Genomic DNA, 24,530 nt, shown 5'->3' on the forward strand with positions numbered 1-24,530 from the left:
GCATGCTGACTATCCCTGATTAATTCAGGTCTCTCCTAACAGATATATTTTATCCCTCTAATCTTTCTAAAACATTCCAGCCAGAGGTTAAAATGACTGCCCTGTAATTTCTGGTATATCACTTCCTCCTTTTTTTAAACAATACGACATTGTTAGCAATTTTTCTCTCCTCTGCTATCACCCTTGTGGGTTATGAGGATTTGTAAATAAATGCCAGGGCCTCTGAAATCTCCTGTCTTGCCAACCTGGGATACATCTCCTCTTGGCTTGCAGATTTATTGACTTCAAAGGTTGCTAAACCTGTTAGACATCCTCCCTTTCTATTCTAATTTCTTCTAATACTTCACAGTGTTCCACCCTGTCTACAGTTGTGTTGATCTTTTCCATGGTGACGACGCCATAAAGTACTCATTGAGAACCATGTTCATGTCTTCTGAATCCACACCCGGAGTCCCTCTAAGGGACATCTTGTGGGACAGTCGATGGCATCCCTGCTTCTGAGTTAGAAGCTCTAACTTGATGGTCATTGAAGGTGTGTTCATAATGTGGCCTAACAGGTTAACTGCCAACCTGTAAATCTCCCTGATACACCAAAGACAGGTGGTCAGTGCAAGAAAGCCTCCTGTTTTGCGTTATGCCTCCCAGGCAGAATGTCAGTATATTGTTAAGAGATATGTTCACGATAGCACTGTATCGTGATAGCACGATAGCATATGACCTGGGCTATGTATATGACCTGACACATACTCCATTTTAGCCTGAGCTCAGGGAGGGCATGACACGGTACTGGAAGCAAACTGCACAATTGTAATCCAGTGTTGTGTAAATGTCTGTTGGATTCTTTAATACCGTGAGATCCGCACCAGTTTCTTATGTTACCATAGATCACGTAATCAGGTAAAAGACACTGCGATAGGATTAGGGTTAGCTATTCTCAATGAAGAGTGGTGAATCCCACACTTTAGTGCCTGGTGACAGCCTGGTGATCTGTTCCAAGAAAAGCTGGTTACAAAGATAGACAGAAGACAGACAAAACATGTGCTTATGTGTAACTAAGATATGAAAGAGAATCAAGGATCAATCAAGAACTGAGAGATCTGCGGATGCTTCAGATCAGAAACAAAAAAAGAAATTGCTAGAAAAGCTCAGAAGGTCTGGCAGCATCTGTGAAGAGAAATCAGAGCTAATGTTTTGAGTCCTGAGTTTTTCCAGCAATTTCTGTTTTTGTTGAGGACCAAGGCTGGTTATCAAGATTGCCATTAAGAAATGTGTATTCTCTGTCGCTCATTTATGAAAGAAATTCTTTCATTAAATTTACCTGGTGTAATTACATTGTGACCCTGTTGCTCTTTAGTCAGTGTTATCCCTACATGGTTGCTGATTAATTTGTTTTAAAAATAGCAAAGCACTTTTATAAAAAGTGACCTACACAGCATTTTTCCAGGCTTTGGGTGGAGTTTAAGAAAGTCACTTTAAACCTTTACCCTTCTTTGCCTTCTTCTTTTAAAGAGAAAGAAGTCAAGCTCAGCATACTGTTCTGAAGGCACAATAGTGAAAGTTGGAGTGTGGTGTGCTGAAGGGGAAATCACTTGTCTAAACTTGAACCTTGGCATATAATGGAATAGCATACAAGAGTGCCAGTGTTTCATGCTGCAATGAAACTTTTTATAAAAACATGGAGCTTATAGGGAGTTGGAATTGTTTCCAGTTTTTTGGAAATGTACCTCTCCCTGCGTTTCAACTGTTGCAGGAGCGTAACAAAATTCCAGCATTCACTTTAGGTCAATATTTGCTCTTCATATCTTTGGAAGACAATGGGTGGCAGATTTGATGGTCGTAATGCTGTCCAGTTTAGAATAGATTCACTCAGGTCGATGCAGATAGAATCTGGTTCCTCCAATTTAGGCAGCAACAATTGGCCTCAGAGACATTGATCTTAGAAGAAAAGATGGTCACATTCATGTTCGTGATTATGATTTAGTGAGGGCGACTGGAAATTGTGCAAGCATGAACTTTGAGTAAGGACCCAGCCAGAAATTAAGCAAGCCAACAACTTATTATCATTTATTATGAGGGGAATTGAATACAAAAGTGGGGAGGTTATGCTTCAGTTATATACGACAATGGTGAGACTACATCTGAAATACAGGCAGTCCCTGGATTGTAAACGTTCTGATATAGGGTTTGATCACAAGTCATTTTGTGCACAAGTCAGATTACAATGCAGGACAATATAAAAGAGTCTGTTTGTAAGCACATGAAATATTTAAATGTTGGGTTTTTAAAATTATACCCTTGTATGAGACCACGCTCATAAGCCAGATATTTATAAATCAGGGACCCCCTGTACTGTGTATTGAATACCTATTTAAGGAAGGATGCAAATGCATTGGAAGCAGGTCAGAGGTTTACCAGACTTAATACCTGGAATGAAGAAAGGGTGAACAGGCTAAGCTTATATCAGCAGGAGCTTGGAAGAGTAAAATGTGACTTGTTTGAACCATGTAAAGCCCTGAGGAAGAGAGAAACAAAAACTGTGGGTGCTGGAAATCAGAAACAAAAACAGGAATTGCTGGGAAATCTCAGCAGCTCTGGCAGCATCTGCGGTGATAAAACAAAGTTAAGGTTTTTGTTCTGAAGAAGGGTCACTGGACAATTCCCCGGACCCGAAATGTTAATTTTGCTTTCTCTCCACAAAGGGAGAAACTGAGGTTTCCTGATGAAGGGCTTATGTCCGAAACGTCAACTTTTCTGCTCCTCGGATGCTGTCTGACCGGCTGTGCTTTTCCAGCACCACACTCTCGACTCTTTCTCTCCACAGATGTTGCCAGACCTGCTGAGTTTTCCCAGGATCATTCCTCACCATCAAGAGGTGGCAGCTGCCAAAATGGGTAATTGATGGAGAAGGTGTATGCAAGACTTTTCTTTAAATCTAAAAATCAAAAGAGATCACCAGTCATGGTGGAGATAATCCACAGGGACTGTTATTGCTGTTGAGGCCATCTTGGCATCTCTGTCTGGCCAGGAGAATTCTGAACTGATGTTGGAATGTTAGCCCTAGATCTTTCTTCAAACACTGGCCTAATAGCTTCCTTAAATTGTTTCATACTAATTTCAGGTTGGTAGCCATTTCATTCTCTTCAAAATAGGCCCCAAAACAGGGCCATGTCAGCACACAGGGATACCTGGTAAGCGCAGGCCTGTTCACCTCCAACCTTGACTGTTACAAATTTGGGCCTTTAAATTCCTCTCCAACCTGTTGGACTGTGAAGGCTGTTGTACCGCACAGTCAATGTACAGCTTCATTAACGTCCGTTAAATTGAATATCAAACTGGGTGTAAAGGAAGAAGAATTCAGAAGTGGTGAAGTCACAGCAAACAAATAAAGGGGACAGGCTTCTTGAGAAAGTGTTCAGTGTATTCAGTGTTTGCTGAACACCTGGGGTAATTCAGTTTGCAATGCATCTTTGCACAAGAGAAATGCCATTGTGTTGATGTAGGCCATGGCTTTACTGCAGTTCTCATTGACGAAAGCAGTGCACCTGTCAGGAAAATCAAGCTCTTTAATAGTTGCTTTCACCACAAGGGAGCAATAGCTGGTAAATTCTGGCAATGGGATGTGACCCAGAAAAAACAGTTTCATATTGATTCTGGTGTTACATTCTTTCTGTAAAACCTTTGCTGGCAATGCAGGCGAGGTCATAAATTAGTTGCAATACCTTTTGAAGTTAGCCTGGGAGAAAACTCAGTGATATGTCTTTGTCTGTCCTGGTCCCATTCAAGTGCCAAAAGAAATAAGCATTGTCTTGCAGGAGATTGTTTAACCTCACTGGTAACTGCTGCACTGGCTCCACCTAGTGGAGCCTATCAGAAAGAATGCATGTGAGGAGCGCAAAAGAGCAACGTTTTCTGTTCGCGTGAATAAATCTTAAATAAATTGTGACATTGCAAACAAAGCTTAAGCTGGCAACCGTCACTGATATGATGTAGAATGAGAACAGAAATTGCTGGAGAAACCCAGCAGGTGAGGCAGCATCTGTGGAGAGAAAGAGTCCCATTCCTGATGCTGCCTGACCTGCTGTGCTTTTCCAGCACCACTGTAATCTAGACTCTGGTTTCCAACATCTGCAGTCCTCACGTTTGCCCTCTGTGGAGAGAAAGCAGAGTTAATATTTTGAATCCAATGACCATTCTTCAGAACCCATGGCAGCTTGGAAAAGGTGGTACATTGGAGGCAATTTTGGGCCTTGTATCTAAGGAAGAATGTGCTGGTATTGGAAGCATCCAGAGGAGGTTCACAAGACTAATTCCAGGGATGATGTGTTGTGATGTGAGGATTGGTTGAGGACTCTGGGTCTGTACTCGTAGTTTAGAAAGATAAGGGAGGATCTCATTGATATTTTACAGAAATACACCCATCCAAATGCCTCTTAAATGTTGTAATTATACCAGCCTCCACCACTTCCTCTGGCAGCTTATTTCAAACACGTACCACCCTCTGTGTGAAAAAGTTGACCTGTAGGTCTCTTTTATATCTTTCCCCTCTCACCCTAAACCTATGCCCTCTAGTTCTGGACTCCCCAACCCCAGGGAAAATACTTTATCTATTTATACTATCCATGCCCCTCATAATTTTGTAAACCTCTTTAAGGTCACCCCCTCAGCCTCCGCCAATCCAGGGAAAACAGCCCCAGCCTGTTCAGCCTCTCACTATAGCTCAAATCCTCCAATCCTGGCAACATCCTTGTAAATCTTTTCTGAACCTTTTCAAGCTTCACAACATATTTCCAATAGGAAGGAGACCAAAATTGCACATAATATTCCAACAGTGGCCTAACCAATGTCCTGCACAGCTGCAACATGACCTCCCAACTTCTGTACTCAAGGACTGAAGGGTCTGTTTCCATGCTGTACATCTCTATGACTATGACTGTAGAATACAGAGAGGCCTGGATGGAGTGGATGTGAAGAAGATGCTTTCACTAGTAGGAGAGATTAGGACTCAAGAACACAGCCTCAGAGTGAAGGGGTGACTCTTTCAAATTTAGAAAAAGAGGAATTTCTTCTGTCCATGGGAGGTGAATTTAGGTGGAACCCATTGATGCAGAGGGCTGTGGAGGCCAAGTCATTGAGTATATTTAAGACAGAGACAGGTAGATTCTTGATGAGTAAGGGGATCAAAGGTTATGGGGAGAAGGTAGGAAAATGGGGTTGAGAAACATATCAGGCATGATAGAATGATGGAGCAAACTCAATGGACTGAATGGCCTAATTCTGTTCCTATATCTTATGGCCTCATAATGTGGAGGTTCTGGTGTTGTACCGGATTGGACAAGGTAAAAAAATTACACAACATCTGGTTATAGTCCAATGGGTTTATTTGAAGACATGAGCTTTTAGGGTGCTACTCCTTCATCACGTGTTAGTCCTGATGAAGGAGCAGTGCTACGAAAGCTAATGTTTTCAAATAAACCAACTGGACTATAACTTGGTGTCATATGATTTTCCATTTTATGGTCTCAATATATATTGAAGACAAGGGATGAGAGTGGGGAATATTGGCCAGAACCTCCACTACTGTTCTCTTTTAGACTTTATGTTGCTTAAAAACACACTTGAGAAATCCAGTTGACCCGGAAGGCAGCAGAATATGCAGCAGAACTGAGAGTGAAAGTAGTAGGAGAGACAATAAAATAAAGCAATTGTAGTAGCTGGGGTGCACTGAGCTAAAGCTTTAAAAACATGAAGCTTCTTGACTGGGTGCAGGAACAAGGTTAAAAATCACACAACACCAGGTTATAGTCCAACAGGTACATTTGAAAGTATAAGCTTCTGGAGGGCTGCTCCTTTGTCAGGTAGCTAGTGGGGCAGGTACATAGGACATAGAATTTATAAGAAAAGATCAAAGTGTCATACAACTGATGCGATGTATTAGATAAACCTAGATTGCTGATAAGTCCTTAATCAGTTAGAATGGGGGGTGCAGATTTTGATCAATTAATATGTAGATCCCAGAATTTCTTCATGTTACAGCTCCAAGATAACTTAAGGTTTTATCAGTGGATGTGAAAAAGTAGCGTCTCAGCTCAGACAATGCATTAAAGATGGGCATTGTTTGGAGTCTCTTCGAAAAAACAAATTCAAAGTAGGTGGGTGAAATCTTCTGCCCAGAGGTGGCGAGCTTGGAGGCAGAAGGGGCACTTGTTTGTCAGATTGGTGATGTACCCAAATCCTGGAGAAACCCAATTGCTGCCTCCTTCCCTCACCAGAAGGAAGATCACCACAGATCTCCACCTTCCTGCATCCACCATAAGGATGTTCTGGGCTGGCAGGTCCATGAGCTTTCGACTCCACTACCAACTGATGTCTCTAAGCAGCCCATTAAGCACCACATCAGGGCCTCAGGCTGCTGTTGCTGCTGGAATTAAACCTGCTGCAGGTTGGACTATTGGCACTGGTATTCATGTTACCCACGGGAGCAGCTTGTCATCTCTCATGCCAGATGGGCTGAAAGGTGTTGCCCCTCAATGAAAGGTAACCATTGCCTGATCGCAGGGCTGGAGGTAAGCAGGGAGGTGCCTGCTGGGTGCCAATCCTGCCCTTGGTTTTTACCCTCTGTGCCTCCTTCTCCTGTCATGCCCAATGCAAGAACTGCACCTCTCAGGTCCACATCAGTTCTGGATCGCCAGGACTAGGAAGCTGCCTTTCTGCCAGCACCCATTGGCTGCCTCCATGATGCCACTGAACACAAGTCTCTAACTGGCTTGTCGCTCTCGCTGGGCTGGACTTTCACCCCTCGATTCTTAATTCCAGGACACAGACTCCCGGTGGCTTGGCCACTGCCTGGTGGTTCAGCAGACCTTCTCAAACATCTCATAGGCTTTCCAGCTGGCAGCCAAGATCCCCAACACTTCAGTGAAATTTCGCCTGAAGTGGTATAATATGGATACCTAATATTAGATCTTGATCTCAGCTTAAATGAAGATACAATAAGGGGATTGGATTCGCAGTTATGGGGAAGCTAGAGGAAATCAGTATGTGATTATAATATGATAGTAATCTGATCTGTCGGGTTCAACAAGTCTCCATTTTTACATTCATTGTCAATTTAATGTCCAACCTGAGATTTTATTTTAAACAAACACATAATGTGCAGTGATAGAATCCCTGTCCACACTGACTCTGAAGAGACAAGACCAACCCTCCTCACTGCATTTCCCAGGGATAATCCACCTGGACTCTACATCTTTTGACTGCAGGAGCAAGCTCACGCAGACACAGGGAGAATGTGCAAACTCCACATAGACAGCCACCCAAGGCTACAATTGAACCCAGGCCCCTTGGGTGCTGTGAGGCAGCAGTACTAACCACTGAGCCATCATCATGTAGCTATCTCTCAGTTTATTTTTATGGGTCAGTAGAATAGGTATTTTAGGTATGGGAGCAGAATTGATAGTTTTGGGCTGTGTGGAGAATTAACAGTCACAAAGGGGAGACGGGGTCTTTAGCTTTCCAACATTAAAATATAGCAAGCACCATTAATATAGGGTAATGAGTAGTTAGTACAGTTGCGCATCCCATTTGTCAAAAAAAGTCAATCAAACAAAATCTTAAGCCTTGCCATGTTCAATACAGACCCAAATGTCATTTGTATTGCAGAATTTCACTGTCTAACAGCAAAGCAAATATACCTTTGGCACTGTATTCCTATGATGTTTACTCAGATAAATTAAGACACGACAGCTACTCTTCATGACCTTGAGCGCATCGCATTAGCTCTATCCGTTCTGAGTGCTTGTTGATGTTTTATGCCTCAATTTGGTAAGTTTTCTTTCTGCTAATATGAGATTAACTGTACTTTCCAGAAAACACTTGATGACTGGCCATATGTAGGCTGACAGCAATGAATAAATGTAGTGGGTTTACAGGCAATCTGGCAGAAGGAACAAAGGTTTAGCTGAAGATTCAAACATGGAGTAGAAACACATCAATGGGTGGAATTTAATGCCACCCTCTTTGCATGGAGGTGAGTTTGGAGATTTTATAGGAAGGTGTGGGGTAAAGATTCTATCACCACCCTGACTCCCCATCACTACATCCCCATCCCCGGTTCTTCAGCTGAGAAGGGAGGCGGGTAACCTGCTCACCCAGAGGTAATTAATCTCCTTAAGTAGCTGCTTTCGGCCTGATCCCACCACAGCTGGTATTCTTCTTGCTGTTGCCAGGTATCTTGTTATCCACTAAGCCTGCCCAGGAAACCTTATTGAGTTAGCTTGCACTGAGCTAAAGCTTTAATAACATGAGCCTTTTTGACTGGGCACAGGAGGTCGGTGTAAAGAATGGCATTGTTTTGAGTCTCTTGGAAAAACAAATTAAAAGTAAAACCTTCAGCTTCCAGATTTGGCAGGCTTGGAGGCAGAATGGGCACTTGTTGGTCCGATTGGTGATGTACCCAAATCTCACCACATTCCTGCCCCCACCAGAAGGAAGTTCTGGGCTGGAAGGTCCATGCAGGGATGCGTCATTCTTAGGGTCTCTGAAGCCTGGCATTGGTGGGGAAGGGCAAGGGCTTTCATGGAAAATTACTCTCCTGCTCCTGTTTTGATCCCTCTTCCCCACTCTGAGGCACAGTTCTTTTTATCTGCTACCCCTGTTCCACCCACATTCGTTACTCTCCAACGTCCATCAGAGATTTGCCTGAAGGCCCGAGTGTAGTACCAGCCATGACCATCACACCTGGTGGCACTGTTGCTGATATTGGGGAGATTTTGGCTTCTAATTGATCTGTGGCAGGATTTCCAACTCATTTAGAGTGTGGTTGGAGGGAAGACCTGACACTGTCCGTGTACATGATTTGAAATAGAGTTGGGTGTCTCACTTTACCAACTACCTTTCCAGTGGGGTCGCATCACTAATGTTAACTTGCAGCTGATGTATCCTGCATTGTCAATGTGTAACTGTTGGTGTGCCTGTGGATCCCAGTTGCAACTGCCAATCTTGTCCTTGCGCATTAACCATCAGGTCTGGGGCAAATGTCAAAGTTGCAGATAACACAAAATAATCGAGAAAGGGAGAGAGAAAGAATTTGACTGAAGGACATAAACAGTGAGAAACATGCAGCTAAGTGAAAAACACAGTTCAACATAAATAAATACATAGCAATAAATTTTGGATAAAAGAGTGGAGAATAGATATATAGCCATAATAGTGAGATTGGCAAGGGAGTTGGAAAGTAAATGATCTAGGGTTGCAAATACACAGACCTTTCAAGTAAGAGTTACAGATGGAGAAAGCTATGAACAGGGCAAATGGAATTCTGAGAGTTATTTATAAAAGGAAAAAAGGTGGTGGTGAATTTTATGATGACAAGCCATTGGCTCAGCTACATCCAGAATATTTCATAGTGTTTTGGGCATTCCCTTAGAGAATACAATGGAAAAGCTGCAGCATTGATTCAATGGAATGATACCACAGATAAATCAATATTCACTGAAGCACTGAATGCTTGAAGGATGTAATTGAAATGTTCTAAATGTCTAAAGCATTTGACAGGGTAAATTGCGAATCATTATTCCTACTGGTCAATGAATTAGTAAGAAAGGAATGCAAATTCAGGCTTAGAACTAGAAAAATGCAGAGAGAGAATTACAAAAATGTCTTTGTTCGAAGGCTTGTCTGAATGTGAAACACTTCATCATTAGTGATCATTGCAAGTGAATAAAACATAACATTAAGAAAAATATCAGAGTAGGCTAACCAGAATGTGGAATTAAAACCATTACAAGAACATGATGTGGAGGTGCCAGTGTAGGACTGGGGTGGACAAGGTCAGAAGTTACATAACACCAGGCTATAGTCCAAAAAGTTTATTTGAAGTCACAAGCTTTCAGAGCGCTGTCCCTTCATGAGGTGAAGCAAAGCACACAGGCACAGAATTAATAGGCAGAGAGATCAATTTATTACAAGAACAATGAGAGGATGATCTTGTGCTGATTTGTAGCTCAGGCCAACAGCATGCAGTGCATTAGCTCACTGCACTACCAACCAGCCTTACTCTAGGATTTATAAATGCCATTTCAAAAATAAATCTTCGTGCTTAAATTTGATTAATGTATGCATTTAAGATGCCTTTAATTTTTGTGACCAGTTAGTCATTCCCATTACTTTTTATACATTTCTTTATAGTCAGAGGATTTCTCTCGTCTAGGAAATATCAGTGATTATCAAATTGTCAATGTGAAATAGATACTAAAAAGGACTTTATGATAACTTTTGATAAATTCTGTACAGTGATCAAAATGATTTAGACCCAGAATGTGTTGCAGCATTGCATGGCATTGTACATTTAATACTTAAATCTCAGTTGCCATAGAATGAAAAAGTTCAGATATTCCTTCTCATGCTTAATATATTTTTCCAAATACTCAAAATGTAATTAAAATTCATCCAAGAGATGAAACAGTAGTGGTCACTTTGCTGGTGATAGGCAGCACCTTATTTATGGAACTGAATAGGAAAATCGTTGGTGACCCATTGTAGTCCAAAAGCACTCATTGTTATGAACCTGTTTTGCTGATGTTGCAGTCTTAAAAGTTTAGCATGCTGCACTGAGAGCTTTATTAAATGAGAACAAGGTCAGTGCAAAGCTCAGTGGACATAAAGGATCGGTTAAAGTGTGTCTGCTTTAATGCAAGGAGTGTCCGAAATAAGAGTGACAAACTTAGAGTATGGATCAGTACTTGGGGCTACGATGTTGTGGCCATAATGGAGACATAGGTTTCACAGGGGCAGGAATGGTTGCTTGATATTCCAGGGTTTAGAACGTTTAAGAAGAACAGGGTGGAAAAAAAGGAGGGTGGTGTAGCATTGCTAATCAGAGAGTGCATCACAGCTACCGGAATGAAGATTGTTGAGGAAGGTTTGTCTCATGAATCAGTATGGGTGGAAGTTAGGAACAGCAAGGGAACAGCCACCACATTGGGGGTTTTCTACAGACTACCTAATAGTAATAGAGAGATTGAAGATCTCACAGGCAGGCAGATTCTGGAAAAATGCAAAAATAGCAGGATTATTGTTATGGGTGGTGTCAACTTTCCCAATATCGACTGGAACCTCCTAAGTGCAGATGGTTTGGGTGGAGCAGTTTTTGTCAGGTGTGTTCAGGAGGGTTTCCTTACTCAGTATGTAGACAGACCAACGAGGGGAGAGGCCATTTTGGATTTGCTGCTCGGCAACGAGCCAGGACAGGTGTCGGATCTCATGGTGGGAGAGCACTTTGGTGAAAGTGATCACAACTGCCTCACATTTAGCATAGCCTTGGAGAGTGAAAGGAGCAGTTACCGATGGAAGATATTTAATTGGAGAAAAGGAAATTATGACGCTATCAGACAGGAGTTGGGAAGTACAGACTGGGAGCAACTGTTCCACAGAAAGGGCACAGCAGACATGTGGAGACTGTTTAAGGAGCAGTTGTTGTGAGTGATACACAAATTTGTTCCTCTGAGACAGGTAAGAAGGGGTAAGATTAAGGAACCTTGGATGATGAGAACAGAGGAACTTCTCGTCAAAAGGAAGAAGGCATCTTACATCAGGTGGAGGATGCAAAGATCTAGCAATGCTTTAGAGGATTACAGGCTTGCTAGAAAGGAGCTCAGAAATGGACTGAGGAGAGCCAGGAGGGGGCACGAAAAAGGCTTGGCACAAAGGATTAGGGAGAACCCAAAGGCATTTTACTCATACATGAGGAATAAGAGAATGATCAGGGAGAAGGTAGGGCTGATCAGGGATAGCAGAGGGAACTTGTGCGTGGAGTCTGAGCAGATAGGGGAAGCCCCTAAATTAGTTTTTTGCTTCGGTTTTCACCAAGGAAAAGGAACTTGTTGTAAATGAAAACTTAGAGGAGCTGGGATACAGTCTTGACCAGATCAAGATTGATGAAGATGATGTGCTAGAAATTTTGGAAAACATTAAGATTGATAAGTCCCCAGGACCAGACCAGATTTATCCTAGGCTGCTCCGGGAAGTGAGAAAGGAGGTTGCTAAGCCGCTGGCGAGGATATTTGCCTCCTCACTCTCCACAGGAGTCGTACCAGAGGATTGGAAGGAGGCGAATGTTGTTCCTCTTTTCAAGAAGAGTAATAGGGAAATCCCTGGCAATTACAGACCAGTCAGTCTTACGTCTCTGTGGTCAGCAAAGTTTTGGAAAGAATTCTGAGGGATAGGACTTATGACTATTTGGCAAAGCATAACGTGATTAAAGGCAGTCAGCATGGCTTTGTGAGGGGTAGGTCATGCCTCACAAATCTTATGGAGTTCTTTGAGGAGGCATCATGACAGTTGATGATGGTCGAATAGTGGATGTGGTGTATGTAGACTTCAGCAAGGCATTTGGTAGGGATCTCCATGATAGGCTCATGCATAAAGTCAGGAAATATGGGATACAGGGAGATTTGGCTATCTGGATTCAGAATTGGCTGGCTGACAGAAGGCAGAGAGTGGTTATAGATGGAAAGTATTCTGCCTGGAGGACAGCGGGGTCCTGCAGGGCTCTGTTCTTGGGCCTCTGCTCTTTTTAGTTTTTACAAATAACTTGGATGAGGAGGATGAGGGGTGGGTTAGTAAATTTGCAGATGACACAAATGTCAATAGTATAGAGGGCTACTGCAGGTTCCAGTGTGACATAGACAGGATGCAGAGCTGGGCTGAGAAATGGCAGATGGAGTTCAACCTGGATAAATGCAAAGTAGTGCATTTTGGAAGGTCGAACGCGAATGCTGAATATAGGATTAAAGACAGGATTCCTGGCAGTGTGGAGGAACAGAGGGATCTGGGTGTGCAAGTACATAGATCCCTCAAAGTTGCCACGCAAGTGGATAGGGTTGTTAAGAACGCATATGATGTTTTGGCTTTCATTAACAGGGGGAATCGAGTTTAAGAACTGCAAGGCTTTGCTGCAGCTCTACAAGTCCCTGATTTGACCACTATTGGAATATTGTGTCCAGTTCTGGTTGCCCTACTATAGGAAAGATACTGAGGCTTTGGAGAGGGTGCAAAGAAGGTTTACCAGAATGCTGCCTGGACTGGAGGGCTTGCCTTATGAAGAGAGGTTGACTAAGCTCAGACTTTTCTCTCTGAAGAGAAGGAGGAAGAGAGGAGACCTGACTGAGGTGTACAAAATAATGAGAGGAATAGATAGAGTCAATAGCCAGAGACTTTTCCCCAGGGCAGGATTGACTGGTACGAGAAGTCATAGTTTGAAGATATTAGGAGGAAGGTATAAAGGAGACGTCAGAGGTAGGTTCTTTATGCAGAGAGTTGGAAATGCATGGAATGCATTGCCAGCTGTGGTGGTGGAAGCAGAGTCATTTGGGTCATTTAAGCGACTGCTGGACATGCAAATGGATAGCAGTGAGTTGAGGGGTGCGTAGGTTAAGCTACTATATTTACATTAGGATTAAGTCTTGGCACAACATCGTGGGCCAAAGGGCCTGTTCTGTGCTGTACTTTTCAATGTTCTATGTTCTACAAGAGTGTCATGGGTGGTGAAGAGGGAAATGATTAATGAATCAGTAACACTATTGATGCCATGATGAGTGGAGGTCTTAGGTGGAGTTCAACAGATTGGTGGTAAATTCTCTTGGGTGCAGTTTCCCAGGGGTCGTAGAGTCATACAGCTTGGAAACACACCCTTCGATCCAACCAGTCTATGCCGACCATCTTCCCAAACGAGGCTAGTCCCATCTGCCTACGTTTGTCCCATCTGGTGAGTACACAGGAAGCCAATTGTACATCTCTGCCAGCTCAGATGAGTGGGAAATATAATACTACCAAAGCACTTGGTGAAATCTATCCCAAAGTTTTGGAGTGATTGGTGGACAATGTAAAACACAAAAGGAAATACATTGGCAAAATGTGAACTCAATAGCTCTGAGAGAAAAAGGAAATTGGGCCACAAATGTTCTCATTTCTAAACTCTATCACATTACAGACTCTGAAATGTAATTCTTTTTGGATGTCTAAATTGAACCTTTTCATAGAATCCAATCAATCGCTTTAATTTTAACTCTGTGCACTTATACCTGACTTGACCTGATGCCTCCTAAGAACATAGCATGCAAAAAAGGAGTGAAAAACTCTTGAATCATGGCACCTACCTGACTTTGAATCACACCCTCCTGTGTGCAAGTTTACCAGGTGTATTTTAGCTAGGAAGTAGACCCTTATACCAAACCACCTTTGACAGCAGTGCTGGTAGTTGGTAACCATGCCAGGAACAAAGGAGCAGAAGCTGGTCAAAATGGTAAATGATGTTTATTCTTTATGCATTTTTTTGTACGAGTGCTCCTCTGGGCCCCTTAAAGATATCCAACACCTGTGGGGCATGTCTTTGCCATAAGCCATCATCTCCGTCCCCCCTACTTTACCACATATATAAATGCCAAGGAACTCTGATGTGTTTGACTCCTGTTATTCAGACAGCTGTTAATGATGCCTAGTGTGGATCAAAGTGTATAAAGTAATCATTGAGAGTTGAAATTTCCCAGATCTTATATCGCCACACTGAGCTGGGCTTGACTGTCTTTACATTCTCAACCCACACAATAACAGGGGCTCTGATACAAGAGTAACAAAAACAAATGGACCACAGGATATACTTTATACACTTGGTGGACTTTCCATGATGTGTAGCCCTTTAAACTTCCTTAACCCTAACCCTAACTCTAACCCATCTGCATTAACTCTGGTCTCCTGTGAATCTCCAATTTTTATTGTTCTAACATCATGGGCCATGCCTCCAGCTTTCTGAGCCCTAAACCCTGGAATCTCCTGTCTAATCTCTTCACCTCCAGTCCTACTCTTATGAGTCACCACAACTACATCATTGGCTAAGTTTTTGGTTGGCCATCAGCCCCAAAATAACTCTTTGTATGACTTGGTATCAAATTTTGTTTACAAACACACCTGTGAACCCCTTTGGGATGTATTTAATAAATTAAAAGTCACCGATTTGTTACAGTACAGAAAGTGAACATTCAGACCATCGTGGCTGCAACAATTGTGGCATGGTGGTACAGTGGTTAACACTGCTGCCTCACAGCACCTGGGACCTGGGCTCAATTCCAGCTGAAGGTAACTGTCTGTATGGAGTTTGCATGTTCTCCCTGCTTCGGGCGTGGGTTTCCTTTGGGTGCTCTGGTTTCCTCCCACAGTCGAAAGATGTGCAGGTAAAGTAGATTGGCCATGCTAAATTGTCCTTAGTCCAGGGGTCTGTAGGTTAGGTGGATTAGCCATGAGAAATGCAGGGTTAGGGGTAGTGAGTCTGGGTGTTCGAAGAATCGGTGTGAACTTGTTGGGCTGAATGGCCTATTTCTACAGTATAGGAATTCTATATCTATACATAGTATCTGTGCCAATCTCGTACTTTTCCCCATTTTCTTGCATGCCTTTTCTATCCAAATTATCCAAAGCCTCCCTTGAATACCTGAAATAAACATACCACCACCACATTTGCAGGCAGTTCCATCCATACCCTGTCTACTCACTGCATCACTCTTTCTTTGTTTGCACATCACATTAAGTCTACGCAACTCTTTCTTTTTCCTTTTATGAGCAGGAACAGCTTCACCTATCTTAGTCTGTCCAGCCCTGCTCAGGAGTTTGAAAATCTCTATCCAGTCTCCTGCCAGTCCCAACTTCTTCAATTTATCCTCACAACTGAAGTTTCTCATTCCTGGAACAAAGATACAATTTATTCTGAAACATTGAAAGCAAACCAAAATATTACCAGTCTTCACACCTTCACCAATATTGATCCATCTGTTTTTACATCTGATTTTTTTGAGGTTTCCTATATGGCCCACAAAGCACAAAGGAGACAGAGCTGAGAGCAGCTAACTTGCAGGGAGTCTCATTTCATTTTGTTAAAGGAAAATTATGGGTTTATGGTGACCATTGGGAACCTCCTTTAAATTCCTTGGTTTATTTTTATTGTTCCAAGACTATGTCTTGCAGCCTTCATAATTTCTTGCTATCTTTAGTGCTTATATGTTTGAAATGAATACAGTTTTGTTTGGTTGTCCTGGCCTATACGAATAGCTTCACCATTACATTTTGGGTTGGGTGGAGAAATTAACTTTCTCATTTTGTTTCTTTCACAATGTTTGTCAGTGATATGTCACACTGTCTGGTATTTAAACCTAATTTTATATCTCAAACCTTTTATTTATAATGTTATTTCTTACTTTTAGCTGCATTGTATATTCAGAATCAAAGTCCCCAGGGTTTCTTAGTAGATCCCAAGGATGTTGCTCAATTTGGAGATGTAAGAACAATTCTAGAGTACAGAGTTCTCAATGATAGGTGCAACTTGCATATTTACCCCAGAGTCCACATGCTTGGGGATCAGACTATCCTTGGAAAATCAGGGAAGATCTGCCCGCATCACCTTGATTTTACGAAAAAATGTTGCTTTAAAACTATCCCATCTTTTTTGAAACCAGCAAGTGCTGAGAACCCTGGATGTCAAGGAAGATTCAATACTCAAGAAGAAAATAATGGAAGCATTTGATAAATACTGAAGGGTCAAAGCAACAGATGCCCTAGAGGAATACATAAAGTCCAAAGGTTGCTTAGAAAAGAAATTAGGAAAGCAAAAGTATGAAAATGTTGCTTTGCTCCTTCATTTGGTCACAGATTTCATTTCAAGCCTCGATATTGACTTTCTTTCAACTTGCCTTTCCCTTAATTTGTTTTCCATCTCGTCTAGTGAGTTCTGAGGAAGGGTCACTCAACCCGAAATGTTAATTGTGATTTCTATCCTTAGGTGCTGCCAGACCTGCTGAGCTTTCCCAGCGATTTCTGTTTTTGTTTCTCTTTCTATCTTCCCTCTTCTTCACAACCTTGGAAAAAGCTAGCAATTATTTTGAATCCATTTGGAAACGTTTTGAAAGCTGAAACAATATTTGCCATGTAATGCAGCCATTTGAAGTGAAGTGATCACAACCCATTAAATTTGAGCTACTAACTATAGTTTCCACCTGCCCCGTCATAACTTGGCACCAACAAATTTCCAAACTGAACCGAGAACTATGTATTTAACTGACTTAATGCCTACAGCATTGTATATGGCCCAGTCAATACATGGTGAGCTAGCCTTGCTATTGCATTCCATTTCTGGTATAGATTTTCTCTAGAAGCTTAAAGTTGGAGCTCAGATTGCTGTCTGTTTAATTGCATAAATTCTGAACTCTATGCCAGCTGCCAAAGTAGTTGAATTTAAATGATTTCTGTGCAAAAAGCCTTTTTTCTCTTATCCTGCCATATATCTTCTTTGATTGTCCAACTAGCAAAATGAACAGCTTCGATTTTCAATGCCAAATACTTTAAGCAGAAATTAGACATTGCAATGCCACTAACTGCTTGGTAGGAACAGAGGGATCTGGGTGTGCAAGTACAAAGATCCCTCAATGTTGCCACTCAAGTGGATAGGTTTGTTCAGAAAGCATATGGTGTTTTGGCTTTCGTTAACAGGGGTATCGAGTTTAAGAGCTGCAACGTTTTGCTGAAGCTCTACAAGTCCTGGTGAGACCACACTTAGAATATTGTGTCCAGTTCTGGTCGCCCTAGATTAGATTACTTACAGTGTGAAAACAGGCCCTTCGGCCCAACAAGTCCACACCGCCCCGCCGAAGCGCAACCCACCCATACCCCTACATTTACCCCTTACCTAACACTACGGGCAATTTAGCATGGCCAATTCACCTGACCTGCACATCTTTGGAGTGTGGGAGGAAACCGGAGCACCCGGAGGAAACCCACGCAGACACGTGCAAACTCCACACAGTCAGTCGCCTAAGGCGGGTCTCTGGCACTGTGAGGCAGCAGTGCTAATCACTGTGCCACCGTGCCGCCCTACTATAAGAAAGATACAGAGGCTTTGGAGAGGGTGCAAAGAAGGTTTACCAGGATGCTGCCTGGACTGGAGGACTTGCCATGTGAAGAAAGGTTGAATAAGCTCAGACTTTTCTCTCTGGAGAGAAGGAGGAAGAGAGGAGACCTGATCGATGTATATAAAATAATGAGAGGAATAGATAGAGTCAATAGCCAAAGACTTTTCCCCAGGGCAGGATTGACTGGTATGAGAAGTCATAGTTTGGAGATATTAGGAGGAAGGTATAAAGGAGACGTCAGAGGTAGGTTCTTTATGCAGAGAGTTGTGAATGCATGGAATGCATTGCCAATTGAGGTGGTGGAAGCAAAGTCATTGGGGACATTTAAGCGACTGCTGGACATGCACATGGATAGAAGTGAGTTGAGGGGTGCGTAGGTTAAGTTACTATATTTTACATTAGGATTAAGTCTTGGCACAACATCATGGGCCAAAGGGCCTGTTCTGTGCTGTACTTTTCTATGTTCTATGTTCTTATGTTACAAGATGTCTGAGAACAGATGTTGTTGCTGGTTTAGTAATGACTACACTGATTGTTGGGATACTACTTTTTCTTGTGATTTTGTAAAAAATCCCTGTTAGAGATTATTTTGTTATATTCATGGACTAGATTGTGAAGGAAGCTAAGAGATTCCTCCCCCTTAGATTGGTTGGCTAATGATATCGGGAAGGTAAAAATTTATTTCAGATTATGTTAATTGGAGAGTAAACCATCAAGTTAAAAATGATATGCTAATGCTTTACAATATCTTGGTTTTACTACACTTTGAGATCTGTCTCTTGTTTGGATTACCAAAAAGGGTGAGGGATGGCACAACCCTTAAGAAGATGGCTTAACAAATACCCTGCCTTGGACTTTAGTTGTAAGGATAGCCTCAATGAATTGGGACTATTTTCATTCTGGAAACGTACACTTAAAGAAAACTTTTTTAAAAAGTCACAAAGAGGTTAGATTCTAGATCAATTATTTGCATTGGACAGGATTGGGAAAACTAGGGCTAGTGCAGAACAAATATGTTGTAAGTTTGGTGTAAAAACCATTTCATTTGACAAGTGATTTAGCATTGTCGAGTATAAATGATTCTGTTTTAGTTCATTCATGGAATGTGGGTTTCACTGGATGACCACCATTTATTGCCCTTGAGAAGGTTTAGATTAGATTAGATTACATTACAGTGTGGAAACAGGCCCTTCGGCCCAACAAGTCCACACCGACCCGCCGAAGCGAACCCACCCATACCCCTACATTTACCCCTTACCTAACACTACGGGCAATTTAGTACGGCCAATTCACCTGGCCCTGCACATCTTTGGAGTGTGGGAGGAAACCGGAGCACCCGGAGGAAACCCACGCAGACACGGGGAGAACGTGCAAACTCCACACAGTCAGTCGCCTGAGGCGGGAAGTGAACCCGGGTCTCTGGCGCTGTGAGGCAACAGTGCTAACCACTGTGCCACCGTGCCGCCCACCCAGGTTCTGGGTGAGCTGCCTTCCTGAAGCATTACAGTATACCTGCTGTGGAAGACAGTTCCAGGGTTTTGACCCAGCAATGGCTTACTGGCTCAGCTAGCTCAATTGGCTGCCCAGCTGATTTACATTGCAGAATAACACAACAACACGGTGGCACAGTGGCACAGTGGTTAGCACTGCTGCCTCACAGCGCCAGAGACCCGGGTTCAAATCCCACCTCGGGCAACTGTCTATATGGAGTTTGCATATACTCCCTGTGTCTGCGTGGATTTCTTCTGGGTGCTCCGGTTTCCTCCTACAGTCTAAAGATGTGCAGGTTAGGTGAATTGACCATGCTAAATTGCTCATAGTGTTAGGTGAAGGGGTAAATGTAGGGGAATGGGTCTGGGTGGGTTGCTCTTCGGAGGGCCGGTGTGGACTTGTTGGGCCGAAGGGCCTGTTTCCACACTGTAAGTAATCTAATCTTTAAAAAAAACACCAGTTCAATTCCTGTACCATGAAGGATTCACCTTCTCCCTTGCCTGAGGCATGGTGATCCTCAGGTTAAACCATCACTATTTATCCCTCTCTAAGGAGAGAACAGCCATATATTCTGGTAAGACTATGGCAATGTTACTTTTTTACCTTAATATTCCTTTGGGATTTGGAGGGGAAGTTCTAAGATATTTTCTCTGAAATGGACACAGACTCCTTTTTGGTTTGCCAGTTCACTGGGGAGGGGTGCAGGGATGGGGGGTTGGGGAAGGTGTACATGTTTGTGTCAACTTTTGATGGAGACACTTGAATTATTTATTCTTCTTCTCATACGTTTGTAACTCATGAGACGGTCCTCTTAAATGAAACAGATTATGGAAAGCAGTTGGGCTGCATATATGGTTGAAGCCATCTCTGACCTTTCAGACCTAAACAGAAGCTGGATTTCAGTTCTTGATTCTGAGCATACGTCTGGCAGGGACTGATTGCACCCTTTTGGAAATAAGAGGGGACTTTGGGCTTATGGAATTGAGTCACATCCAGAAATTCAGATTCAGCTCGGTCATGTAAAACAGAGGACAGTTCGGGTAGAATCTACGCAGTTAGTTGGGAGGTGGACAGTAGATACCAATGAATCAGATGAAGGTATCATTGAAATTCATTCCTTTTGCAGAAAGAAATGTGATCCCAGGGAAGGTCCTGAAGCTGCTGTAAAGGTTGTACCAGCAGAGAGAGACCACCCTTCTCCTTATGCTTACTAAGAACAAGACGTGTGGCTTGGGGAAGTGGAGAATGAGAAAAAAAAAGGAAGAAAATTGCATTTACGAAAATAGATTCTTTCAGGATCCTGTAGGAATGTCAAGTGCATCATTTAGTTTTTCAATGACTGGGGACACAATTGTGGCCTGAGGGAAGTGTGTAAACTGTTTCTTCAAGAAGCTAAAAAAAATTAGAGACATTTTCTTAACTGGGCTTCCAAATTATTGCTTAAGATTTTTCCCATTCTAACAATGAAATCGTAGAAGTCCTTGAGTTGAGTCACATCTTGTAATGAAGTATTAATTATATTAATTATATAAAGACATTCTCTGTAATTTACAGTGAAATTAATCTTGGTAGTATATTTATCTGAATGAGAGTCCCATTAACAATGGCAGGTAATTTTAAATTTGAATACATTATGCGGATTTGCATCACATAGCATTTGGAAGGTGGAGGGGGTAACAGAGAGGAGTTAGAGGGAGATAGTCTCACCTCAGTTACACGAAAGAGGTAGATGGATACACTCCAGGGACAGAAAGGGAACAGGCAGTCAGTGCAGGGATTCCCAGTGGCTGTTCCCCTCAATAATAAATACACCCTTTTGGATACTCTTTGTAGGGTGGGGGGTGTGTGGCGATGGGGACCTTCCAGGGGAAAGCCGTAGTGGCCAGGTCTCTGGCAATGAGCCTGGCACTGTGGCTCAGAAGGGAAGTGCTAGTGATAGGAGATTCATTAGTTCGAGGAATCGACAGGAGATTCTGTGGTTGCGAATGGGATTCCTGGAAGGTATGATGCCTCCCAGGTGCCAGGTCCAGGATGTCTCTGATTCAGTCTACAAGACTCTGAAGGGGGAGGGGAGAAGCCAAAAACTGTGATGCCCATTTACACCGATGACATAGCTAGGAAAAGGGATGAGGATCTTTAAAGTGATTTCAGGGAGTTAGGTTGGAAGCTGAAAAACAGAATGAGCAAAGCAGTAATCTCAAGATTACTAGCTGAAAAACAGAATGAGCAAAGCAGTAATCTCAAGATTATAATGCTACTGAGGCGAGGAACAGGGAGTTAGTGCAGCTAAACACGTGGCTACATGGCTGGGGCAGGAGGGAGGGCTTCAGATACATAGATCATTGGGGAACCTTCTGTGGAAGGTGGGACCTGTACATGAAGGACAGGTTGCACTTAAACTGGAGGGGCACTATTGTTCTGGGTGGGAGATATGCGACAGCACTTTGGGAGGGTTTAAACCAGTTTGGCAGGGGGATGGGAACCAGAGCTACAGATCAGAGGAGAGGGTAGTTATTGAATGGGCAGAAATAGAATACAGAGAATCTGTCTGGAGGGATACACAGTTGATTGGGCAAAGGGATGGGTTAAAGTATGTCTGTTTCAATGCAGGGAATGCAAAGAATAAGAGTGATGAACTTAGAGTATGGATCAGTACTTGGAACTACAATGTTGAGGCCCTAACTGAGACCTGGATTTCACAGGGGCAGGAATGGTTGCTAGATGTTCCAAGGTTTAGATCTTTTAAAAAGAACTGGGAGTGGGATAAAAGAGGAGGGGGAGTAGCATTGTTAACTAGAGAGTGCATCACAGCTGCAGAAAAGGAGGTTGTTGAGGAGGGTTTGTCTACTGAGGCAGTATGGGTGGAGGTCAGGAACAGGAAAAGGCCAGTTACTTTATTGGGTGTTTTGTATAGACCCCCCACTCCATTGCAGCAGAGAGATGGAAGTACAGATTGGGCAGCAGATCTTGGAAAGGTGCAGATGTAACAGAGTTGTTGTTATGAGTGACTTCAACTTCCCCAATATTGATTGGAACCTCCTTAATGCAGATGGTCTGGATGGAGCTGATTTTGTCAGGTGTGTCCAGAAAGGATTCCTGACTCAATAGATAGGCCAACTAGGGGGAGGCCATATTAGATTTAGTACTAGGTGATGAGCCAGGCCAAGTGTCAAATCTCTTGGTGGGAGACCATTTTGCTGACAGTGACCACAACTGCCTCACCTTTACCAAAGCCATGGAGAGGGATAGCAACAGATAGTATAGGGAGGCTTTTAAGTGGGTGAGGGGAAATTATACTGCTATTAGACAAGAGGTATGGAGTATAAATTGGTTACAATTGTTCTACGGGAAATGCACAACAGAAATATGGAGGCTGTTTAAGGAGCACTTGTTGCGAGTGTTGGATACTGTTGTCCCACTGTGACAGGCAAGGAATTGTAAGGTGAAGGAGCCTTGATGACAAGAGCAGAGGAGCTTCTCATCAAAAGGAAGAAGGAAGCTCACTTTAGGTTAAGGAAGCAAAGATCTGCACAGCTTTAGAGGATTACAGGGTAGCTAGGAACAAACTCAAAAATGGACACAGGGGAGCTGGGAAGGTGCACATAAATCCGAGGAAGGAGTAGGGAAAACCCAAAGGTGTTTTATTTGTACGTGAGGAATAAGAGAATGATCAGAGAGAGGGTAGGGACGATTAGGAATAGTGAAGGGAACTTTTGCCTGGAGTCTGAAGAGATAGGGGAGGCCCTAAATGAGTTTTTTGCTTCAGTATTCACTAGAGAGAGGGAATTTGTTCATAGTGAGAACACTATGGACCATGTTAGTAGGCTTGAACAGATTGATATTCAGGAAATTCTGGAAGGTATCAAAATAGATAAGTCCCCAGGACTGGACCAGATATATCTAAGGTTTCTATGGGAAGTGAAGAATGAAATTGCTGTGCCTCTGGCGATGATCGTTGCATCCTCACTCTCCACGGGAATAGTACCGGATGATTGGAGGGAGGTGAATGCTGTACTTCTGTTCAAGAAAGGGAACAGGGAAATCCCTGGGAATTACAGACCAGTCAGTCTTATGTCAGTGGTAAGCAAGGTACTGGAAAGGATACTGAGAGATAGGGTTTATGAGTATTTGGAAAAACATAGCTTGATTAAAGATAGTCAGCATGGCTTTGTGAGGAGCAGGTCATGCCTCACAAGCCTTATTGAGTTCTTTCAGGATGTGATGAGATAAGTTGACGAAGGTCGAGCAGTGGATGTGGTGTATATGAATTTCAATAAGACACTTGGTAAGATTCCTCACAGTAGGCTCATTCAAGAAATTAGGAGATATGGTACACAGGGAAATTTGGCTGTCTGGATACAGAATTGGCTGGCCAAATGGACAGTGAATGGTAGCAGATGGAAAGTATTCTGCCTGGAGCTCGGTGACCAGTGGTGTCTCTCAGCGATCTGTTGGACGTCTGCTCTTTGTAATTTTTATAAATGACTTGGATGAAGAAGTGGAAGGGTGGGTGAGTAAGTTTGCGATGACACCAAGGTCGGTGGTGTTGTAGATAGGGTCAAGAGCTGTTGCAGGCAACAAGACATTGACAGGATGCAGAGTTGGGCTGAGAAGTGGCAGATGGAGTTCAATGCAAAGTGATTGTTTTGGAAGATTCGAACTTGAATGCTGAATGCAGGGTTAAAGACAGGATTCTTGGCAGTGTGGAGGAACTGCAGGATCTTGGAGTCCATGTCCATAAACCCCTCAAAGTTCTACCCAAGTTGATACTGTTGTTAAGAAGGCATATGGTGTTTTGGCTTTCATTAATGGGGGGATTAAGTTTAAGAGCCACGAGGTTTTGCTGCAACTCTATAAAACCCTGGTTCAATACACTTGGATTATTGTGTCCAGTTCGCCTCATTATAGGAAAGATGTGGAAGCTTTAGAGAGGGTACAGAGGTGAATGGTCAGGACGCTACCTGAATTGGAGGGCTTGTCTTACAAAAACAGGTTCAGTGAACTAGGGTTTTTCACACTGGAGAGCAGTGATTTAATAGAGGTGTACAAGGTAATGAGAGGCATAGAGTAGATAGCCAGAGACTTGTCCCC

This window comes from Chiloscyllium plagiosum, unplaced genomic scaffold, assembly GCF_037043375.1.
Source record: "Chiloscyllium plagiosum isolate Xiang-an unplaced genomic scaffold, Cpla_swu_hap1 HiC_scaffold_11, whole genome shotgun sequence".
NCBI classification, from domain to species: Eukaryota; Metazoa; Chordata; class Chondrichthyes; order Orectolobiformes; family Hemiscylliidae; genus Chiloscyllium; species Chiloscyllium plagiosum.